Source organism: Schistosoma haematobium, chromosome ZW (assembly GCF_000699445.3).
Source record: "Schistosoma haematobium chromosome ZW, whole genome shotgun sequence".
Taxonomy (NCBI): domain Eukaryota; kingdom Metazoa; phylum Platyhelminthes; class Trematoda; order Strigeidida; family Schistosomatidae; genus Schistosoma; species Schistosoma haematobium.
The window spans coordinates 53966597-53975809 of record NC_067195.1 but is presented as its reverse complement, the minus strand read 5'-3'; positions in this window follow the sequence as shown (position 1 = coordinate 53975809).

Below are 9213 nucleotides of genomic sequence, written 5' to 3'. Positions count from 1 at the left end.
TAAGTGGGAACGTGTTACGTGCAGCACGGATTCTGTAATTTTGCTGAGTAATATCATTGTCCTACTGACAAGTCTGAAGCGTAAGTTGTCGGCAAACTTGTGAATAGACAGTCAAAAAATGGGTAGACAAACAAGAGAGCGCATTGAAAACGAGAACAGGAATGTCGACAGGTCTACCAACGACGGAGCATGCAACAGCATTAATAATGACACGCTCAAAGTCAGCACCATGATTACGATGATGGTACTCGACTCCCTCAGCAAACTCGGGTCTCACAGCTCAAGGTCCTTGAACGCGACAGTGGTTCCCAAGAACTCTGTAGGTGATTGGACCCATGTCAAAAGAGCTAAAAAGGACCAGGCGTCACAGTCTAAGTTGAACGTCCCAGATGTTGAACGGAAGTCAACTGGTGATCTGGTCGCACAGTCTGCCCCCAAGAATGTTCGTCCGGTCATCAAAGAGCCCAAGATTCAAAAACGTGCCTTGACCTCTAAACAACAAGTTAGAAAACCTGAACCCATCGGGAACCTGGTAAATCAACAACAGTTCGTGACGATTCTCTCATAATCATGAATCTCATTGACAATCCTGACCTTCCTCTCAGTCTGCAGGACAAAAATGATAGGATGCTCTGGGGTGAAGTGAACAAGAAGCTCGAACTTCCTAGAATAGAGCCTTTGACAGTCACATGGCTCACTCGGGGAAAGGATTCTAAGCATCTAACTCACCCGAGGCTTCTTCGAGTAACACTTAAGAATGCTACCGACGTAGAGGACGTCTTGCTAGCCAGTCACTTGCTGAAATCCGATGGGAACGTAAGAATATTGCCCGACATACCGCACTCAGAGCGCAATATCATACGGAACACCCCTAAAGAATCTCGCGATCAGTTTTTCCGAGGAACAAACATAATTGTGCAAGGTATACCGGAAAATACGGACCCTACTCAACCAAATTCTGACATCGAGGAATGGAAATTCACTAGACAGTCCTTGGGGCTCAACAACATACTGACTCAGCACGTGACGAGACTAGCCAAGAAGGATGGTGATCCTAGACCGCGTCTAATGAAGATAACCTCCCACGTGACGGCTGCAACTCTGGAAGCACTTCGTGCCAACAGACGTCGATTTCCACCTGGAATTCAAGTGCATCCGGATAGGCCATACGAAGATAGGACCAAACACAAAGGCAAGATGGAGCTGACCATTCCACTTGTGGACTGTCTAGATGATTAAAAAACGTGTAAAGGACAGGGCCTACCACCTCAGCAAACCTCATATCGGTTGGCTACCTGTCCATCCATTTAAGACTCATACAGACAAACAGGAAGAAGCTCACGCGTTCCAAATTGAAAGCATAAACTGCTTATATATGAACGCCGCGAATCTACCAAACAAACTGGATGAATTACGTGAATTTAGCAACGCTAATAAGGCCCGTCTGATAGGAATATCTGAAACCTGGATATCTTCTCAGTTCTCGGACCAAGAGTTAGCATTACTTGGGATGTCTTTGTTTCGCAACGACAGAAAATCAGGAATTGGGGGCGGAGTAGCCGTACACATACGTTCTTACTTGGAGGTGCACCGAGTTCATAACCTCGAGTTCAACAATCTTGTGGAATCCATATGGTGCTCTGTTAGATTGTCTAGTACTTCGAGGTGTCTAGTCGGAGTCATTTACAGGAAGCCAACTGCCGACATTGAGTACTATAGTCGTATGCTGGAAGGACTATCCCGCTCTATTCGTCTCGGTTTCACACACATCCTGATTCTAGGGGACTTTAATCTCCCTAGAGTCAACTTCGCGGATCACACGTATACTGGAGGCGATAAACCAACTAAAGCTCGGTTCTTCAACCTCATCGATGACTTGAGATTATACGAAAATGTGAGGTCGGCAACTCGTTGGAGAAACAGTCAGACACCATCGCGCTTAGACTGTGTATTCACAAACGAAGAATTCCTAATTGACAACCTCTCAATCCTGGCTCCCCTGGGGAAAAGCGATCATGCCGTCATAGCCTCCAGTTTTGTAAGCAAAACTAAGCTAAGGTACCCCACCAATAACTTGCGCTGGAATTTTAAACGGTTGAATGTGCCAGCTCTACACGACTGTCAACAACAGGTTGATTAGGATGTTCACCCTCAACTCGATGTGGACGGTCATTGGGACTTCTTACTGCATACGCTCTTATGTGCTACAAACCATCCAGTTTCTCAAACGGTTCCCAAAAGCTGCAAGCCACCTACAATAATCAAGAACTGTACCCTTCTCCTGCCAAGCCGCAAAAGGCACTGTTGGGCGGAATACAAACGAACTGACAACGACGGAGAGTACAGGCAATATAAACATATAAGGAACATATTCACGAAGGCTATAAGAGAAGACAGGCTTCAGTACCAGACAAAGCTTATGGACAAAATTGCCTCTAATCCTAAAAGCTTATTCCGTTATGCAGCTTTTCTTCGTCAAGCGAAAACTGGAGCTTCTCAACTGCTAGGTCTTAACGGCCCGACCAACAACGATGGCGACGCCGCTAACCTTCTGGCTGAACATTACTCTCAGACATTTCAACCGACCGACATCGGCCTTACTGAAGACAGTTTCATCTGCAATTCCATAGGACTTCCCGAAGTGAACCTAAGCGTTGACTTGGTGTTCCGGAAACTGCAGCACTTAAGACTAGATACTTCTCCTGGCCCGGATATGGTTCATCCTGCCATACTGAGGGAAGCAGCCTCAATCCTGGCAACGCCGCTTAGCGTGATGTTTTCACACTCGCTAAGCCGAGGCAAATTACCGGAAAATTGGAAGTTGGCTCACATCACACCAATTTTCAAAGGAGGTCGACGCAATGAACCTTCAAGTTATCGGCCGGTGGCTCTTCTGTCATTACCTTCAAAACTCATGGAGTCCCTGATGTGCGACGGTTTAAACGACTATCTACTGTCCTTGAATTTCTTCACACCCCAAAAGCATGGTTTCGGGAAGGCCTATTCTTGTATAACCAACCTGCTGACTGCGGTGGGCAAATGGACAAGCATCCTCGATTGCAAGGGAAAGGTTGATGTCATTTACCTTGATTTCTCAAAAGCTTTTGATAAGGTCAACCATTTATGTCTTATCAATAAGCTCAAACGACTGGGTATCAGACCACCTCTAATCGATAGGCTTACTTCATACCTGAAAAGTCGACATTTTAAGGTCAGGGTTAATTTCACTTTATCTCAGGCTATGGAATGTCCTAGTGAGGTCCCCCAGGGCTCAGTACTAGGGCCTCTTCTCTTCTTGATCTACACAAATGATCTTCCTCAACAGGTAACGTCAGACTTACTACTTTTTGCCGACGACGTGAAACTTTGGAGAGAGATACGCAACCAAGACGATATACAGGCACTTCAGGAGGATCTGACTCAACTTCAAAGTTGGGCAGACGATAACGGACTTACCTCTAACACTTCAAAGTGTAAAGTAGTCCATCTGCGACATGTTGCAAACTACAGTTACAACTTAGGAAACTCCTCTCTAGTAGTATCCCAAATAGAAAAAGATTTAGGAGTCCTTGTGCCCCATGATTTAAAGTCTTACGCTAACTGTGACAAAAATGCCTTCCGAGCAAACCTTGCACTGGTAACGTTGAAGCGCATTTTCGGACAGTTTAACGGACGAACTTTCCATACAATCTTCAATAGTTTCATCTGTCCCCATTTAGAGTACGGAAACATAGTACTCCCTCCCTCACTCCAAAAGGATAAGGACACTTTAGGGCGTATCCAACGGCGAGCCACGAAATCAGTTCGAGGACTCAAATTTAAACTTTACGAAGAGCGCCTCCATTCACTAGATCTTTACCCATTAGAGTATAGGCGTCTTAGAGGTGATCTATTAATGGCTTATAGTATTCTTAACACTTCTGGACATCCTCTTAAACACCTACTTAAGCTTAGTTCGAATAATAACCTAAGGGGTAACACCCAGAATCTGGAAACACAACATAGTAAAACGGAATGTAGACACAACTTCTACTCCTTAAGAGTTGTTAAAATCTGGAATTCGCTGCCGGCCGAGCTAGTCCAAGCGACTTCCCAGGAGTCCTTCTAGTGGCAACTTGACCTATTCTTAAGGACCAAGGACAGCATCATACTATGATTTACCAATTTCTTTTCCATCTTTTATTGTTAACATACCTAGGTTCCTGCCTAGAGGATTTGGTGATCCCCTGCTACTAGACACGGAATCCTGTTAAGCGAAAGCTTCTTCTATTCCGTCCACAACCATTTGAACCATTTGATGAGAAAGTCAATATTCAGCTGACAAGTAATTTGTTCTGGTCTTGTTACCATTTTTGGTATTCTTCTAGTCTTTTGCCAATCGACCATGGGTTACGGATAGATTAAACGACATATTTAGGAGGTTCGCAACAAAGTTAGCTAGTTCCATTAGTAACCTAGGATGCATTTAATTGAACCCCATTGATTTGCCCATATTAAGCTTATTTAGCGAACCAAAGACATCGAGTTCTTTAATGGTCACAGTGTCCAGTGTGTGTGTTTGTGTGGATGCCTTGTACGAACTGATGGGAAGTGTTTCTCTACGGCATATACATTGCTAAAGTAGTTTGAGAATACCTGGGCTTTACCATAGTCGTTCTCCACTAATGACGAGGCATTACTGTCTCCCTTAATGCGGGAATATTTCCTCTTCATTCAGCCCCTTGGCTTGTATACGAACACAAGCGTTTAGGCCATTCTATAGATTCCTTAACAGTTTCTCCTTCGTACAACCTAAACTTACGGAGGGTCGAGGTATAAGTATTCCGAGCCTCTCGATATTGAAAATTTGTCTCATTCCACAGTGACCTAAGTCTCTCTCACCTCCTTCTCCTCTCACGAAGGGCGTGAACCTTCATACTGAACCATTGAGGGGAGTTTCTCGAATCTCTTGGTGTAGTCCAAGGGATGTGGGGTGCAGTGACTTTTAGGTACAAATTCCGAAATACAACTCAGACTGTTTCAATTGGGAACTCTAGATCTATTGTTCAATCTACTGACAATGCTGAGTGTATAATGTTGAAGATGCCACTGGTATTTGGATTTTGACAATGCTTTAACCAGTAACACTTTTTGATATGAATCGTACCCACCAAGTGAAATCAAAAGACAGAAACGAGGAGGTTCAATGATATTGATGATGTCACAGGTATTCAGTATTTGACGACGCTTCTACCAGTAACACCTAATATATTTCGTTCCCACCCAGAGAAATCAAAAGACAGAGTCGAGGAGATCGGAAGAGTATATTTGGCGATGACCAATATATCGGAATTCTCTGGTCTAATCTGGCTAGCGATCGCGGTAGATGTTGAGCACGGCGTTACCACACGTGATCTGGTGCGGATGCCTGACCGAGCGCCTTCAGCTAGATGAGTCCACTAAAACATATGGTCAGCATCCAATGTCGAAAACTTACAGAGCTATTTATTTTGGGGATTTATTTACCGCTACAATATATTTGATAGGCTATCAATATATAGTGGATCGACTGATCTAATCTGGTTAGCGATTGCAGGGGTTGGTGAGCACGTCGTCCTCACTCGTGATCTGGTGCGGATGCGTGACCGAGCGCCTTCAGCTAGGTGAGTCCATTAAAACTAGTGTGGTCAGCATCCAATGTCGAAGACTTACAGAACTATTTATTTTGGGGATTTACTTACAGCTACAGGTTACTACCCTCGTAGTGGGATAATGAAGACCCTAAGACGTGGTCAGCTAGAAATTCAAACCCAACGAGTTTGTCGTTGGTAAACACTCTTCTGATAGCTTGCTAGGTTTAGAAGCTTCTGGTCGTCTTTCCCTACTATAAGGGACCATGAAAGAAAAAGTACAATGAAAATTTCTGTTCCTCACAAACTTCGTCGTCCTTTTCATTGTTTTTTCCAGCCGTCCTGGAAAAGAAAAAATAGTGTGTAAGTGCATGCCGAAATACGCTCGTACGCGCGTAAAAACATAAACCGGGCGAAAAAAGGAAAGAAAACTCATGCATATGTGTAGCGTAAGAAAAGGATTTTCATATGTTTTTTTTTTAAAAATATAAATATATAAGCGTATTAAATTTATTTTTTTTATATTACATGTAGTACAAAGAGAAATCGAAAGGATATAAAATGTCAACTAGTATCCTACGTGGAATAGGCGTTCAAATGTTCTGGAAATCTCATTCCTCTTCTGTAACGCGTCGTCTTCAGTTTATTTTCTGATACTGCAGAAGTAACATCGTGTGTGTTGGTTGTCGAATGTGGTAATATAAGTGTAGGAGCCGTGTTGTTCGATTGTACCGAAGGAAAATCGACGTAGATAGAATTCCTTTCTAAATACGCTGCTTTTAAGCGATCGATGCTGATGCTATCGTTTATTCCGTTCTTGTCGAGTATATAGTACTTAGATTCACGTTGAAGAACTTTGAAGGGTCCTTCGTATGCTGATTCGAATGGTCGTCGATGCGAGTCTCGACGAACGAAAACGTGTGTACTATATCGTAAGTCAGGTTGAACGAAAACATCAGTTGATTGAGGTCGAGTGGAAGCAGGTTTAACTGAACGCATTGCGTTTGTAAGCCTGTTCGTGTAGGAGGTTAGATCCGTGTTCATTGAAGAGAACGAAGGATGCACGAATTCTCCTGGAAGTCGAAGTGTCGTTCCATAAACGAGTTGAGCCGCAGTGTATCCAGTGTCAGCTTTCACTGCATTGCGAATACCTAGTAAGACGAGTGGAAGAGCGTCGGTCCACTGTGAAACGTTTGCAGCTGATAGTGAAGCTTTTAGTTGTCGGTGAAAACGTTCTACCCGTTTGCTTGTGGATGGTAGGCGGTCGTTCGGAAACGAGTGATTCCTAAAAGTGTGGTCAGACGACGGAAAAGTTCAGATTCAAACTGACGTCCGCGGTCTGTGGTGATGGTTGAAGGGCAACCGAAGTTTGCTACCCATCGTTCGACGAAAGCGCGAGCCACTGTTTCAGCAGTGATGTCCTTGATAGGTACTGCTTCTGGCCATCGAGTGAAACGGTCTACGCAAGTTAAAAGATAAACGTATCCATTCGAATCTGGTAACGGTCCTACCAAATCCAGATGAACATGGTCGAAACGAGCATCGGAAGTTTTTAAATGAGCCTAGAGGACATTTGTTGTGTCTGATAACCTTAGATTTTTGGCGGCTTACACAGGAGCTTGCTCAATCCCTCACGTCTTTATTCATACCAGGCCAGCAAAACCGTTCTGCTATAAGCTTGATGGTCGCACGAACACCTGGATGGGAAAGTTTGTGCAATGTATTGAAGATGTTACGTCGATAATTTTTCGACACGATTGGACGATCTCTACCTGTAGATGTGTCAAAAAGTAAGGTTTCCTTACCTGTTTCCATCTGTTTGATGCTCAGCTTGAGGGTTGTAGACGATAACTCGTACTGAGGATCATTGCCTTCCGTTTCAAGTTGGGCCAGTTTAAGGAGGTCGATTCCTTAGAGACTGCTCAAGGACGTTATACGAGACAATGTGTCTGTGACTACATCGTTTACTCCAGAAATGTGTTGATCGTCTGAAGTAAACTGCGAAATGTAGTCCAGTTGTCGAGACTCATGTGGTGAGTACTTGTCTGAAAAGGAGCTTAAAGAGAAAGAGGTTTATGGTCAGTAAAAATGGTAGATTCATGCCCTTCGATATAGTGTTGGAAACGCCGTGAGGCACAATACATAAGCTAGGAGTTCCATACCGAATGTGCTGTACCTCGATTCAGCGTCTAGCAACCGTCTAGAGAAGAGTGCCAAAGGTTGCCAGGAGTGGTTAACCCATTGTTGTAAGACTCCTCCGATTACTGAGCCAGATGCGTCTACTGAGGTACTAATGGGTGCTTCAGTGTCCTGATGTGCAAGTATCGTTGCTTAAGCGATAATTTCCTTAATTGTGGAGCATGCTTTTCGTGCGGTGTCGTCTGGATTGATGGATTTCGCATTTCACGAAGTTGGTCGGTTAGCGGTTTCATAAGTAATGCGCATTTCGGTATGAACCGTCTATAGAAACTTACAAGGCCGTTAAACGTGCGTAATTGCTTGGTGATAGTCGGTTCTGCGTATTCCAGAATGGCCATCACTTTGGTTCTGAGAGTTCCGATGCCTTGCGCATCTATAGTGTAACCTAGGAAGTCTAACGAGTCAGTTCCGATTCGGCATTTCTGAACGTTTACAGTAATGCCATGTTTTTGTAGTCGGTCGAGAACAAGATCCAGATGCTGGAAATGCGATTCTCTGTCCGGACTTGCGATTAGACAGTCATCAACATACATATGTACGGAGTTGAAACCTCGAAAAACGTCATCTATAAACCTTTGGAAGCTTTGGGCAGCGTTTCTTAGACCGAAAGTCATTCGCAAAAATTCTTAGAGTCCGAAGGGAGTTATGATAGCTGTTTTCGGAATATCGTCAGTAGCCATAGGGATTTGGTTATACGATTTAACCAAGTCGATTTTCGAAAAGACAGTTGTACCTTTCAAAGTAGCTGTCAAATCGTGAATGTGAGGCAACGGGTAGCGATCGGGAATGGTTTTCGCGTTCAATCGTTGATTGTCACCAGTTGGATGCCAATCGTTGCTGTCCTTTTTAAGGACCATGTGCAACGGAGATGCTCATGGGCTGTTTGACGGTCTTATGACACCTAAGTCTATCGTGTGGTCGAATTCATTTTTCGCCAACCTTAGTTTTTCGGGAGCCAGTCGTCGTGCTTTAGAGAATACAGATGGTCCTGTAGTCGTGATGTGATGTGTAACGTTATTGGTTGCACACGGCAATTTCGGTTGTGTTTGGTATATCCCAGAATACTTATCGAGTAGTGGTTGATAGAATGGGTCTATCGTGTGCTTAATTGTGACTGGAGATAATCTACAACCAGAAAAAGGAGTTACACAAACAGATAAATTAGTGTTTCGTCTACTAGCCTTCGTTTGCGCGTATCGATGATTAGATTGTAGTACTGTAGAAGGACTATACCAATTATTGGCATAAAAACATCTGCAACAACAAAAATCCAGTGTATGGGTTTGCGTAAACCCTGTTAAGGTAAACGTACCTATTGCCATACGTAACGATAGGCTTTCCATTTCCCGCCTGTAAATTTAAAACCGATTCCTGAAGCTGGTAGTTGGAATTCACTGGAAGAACG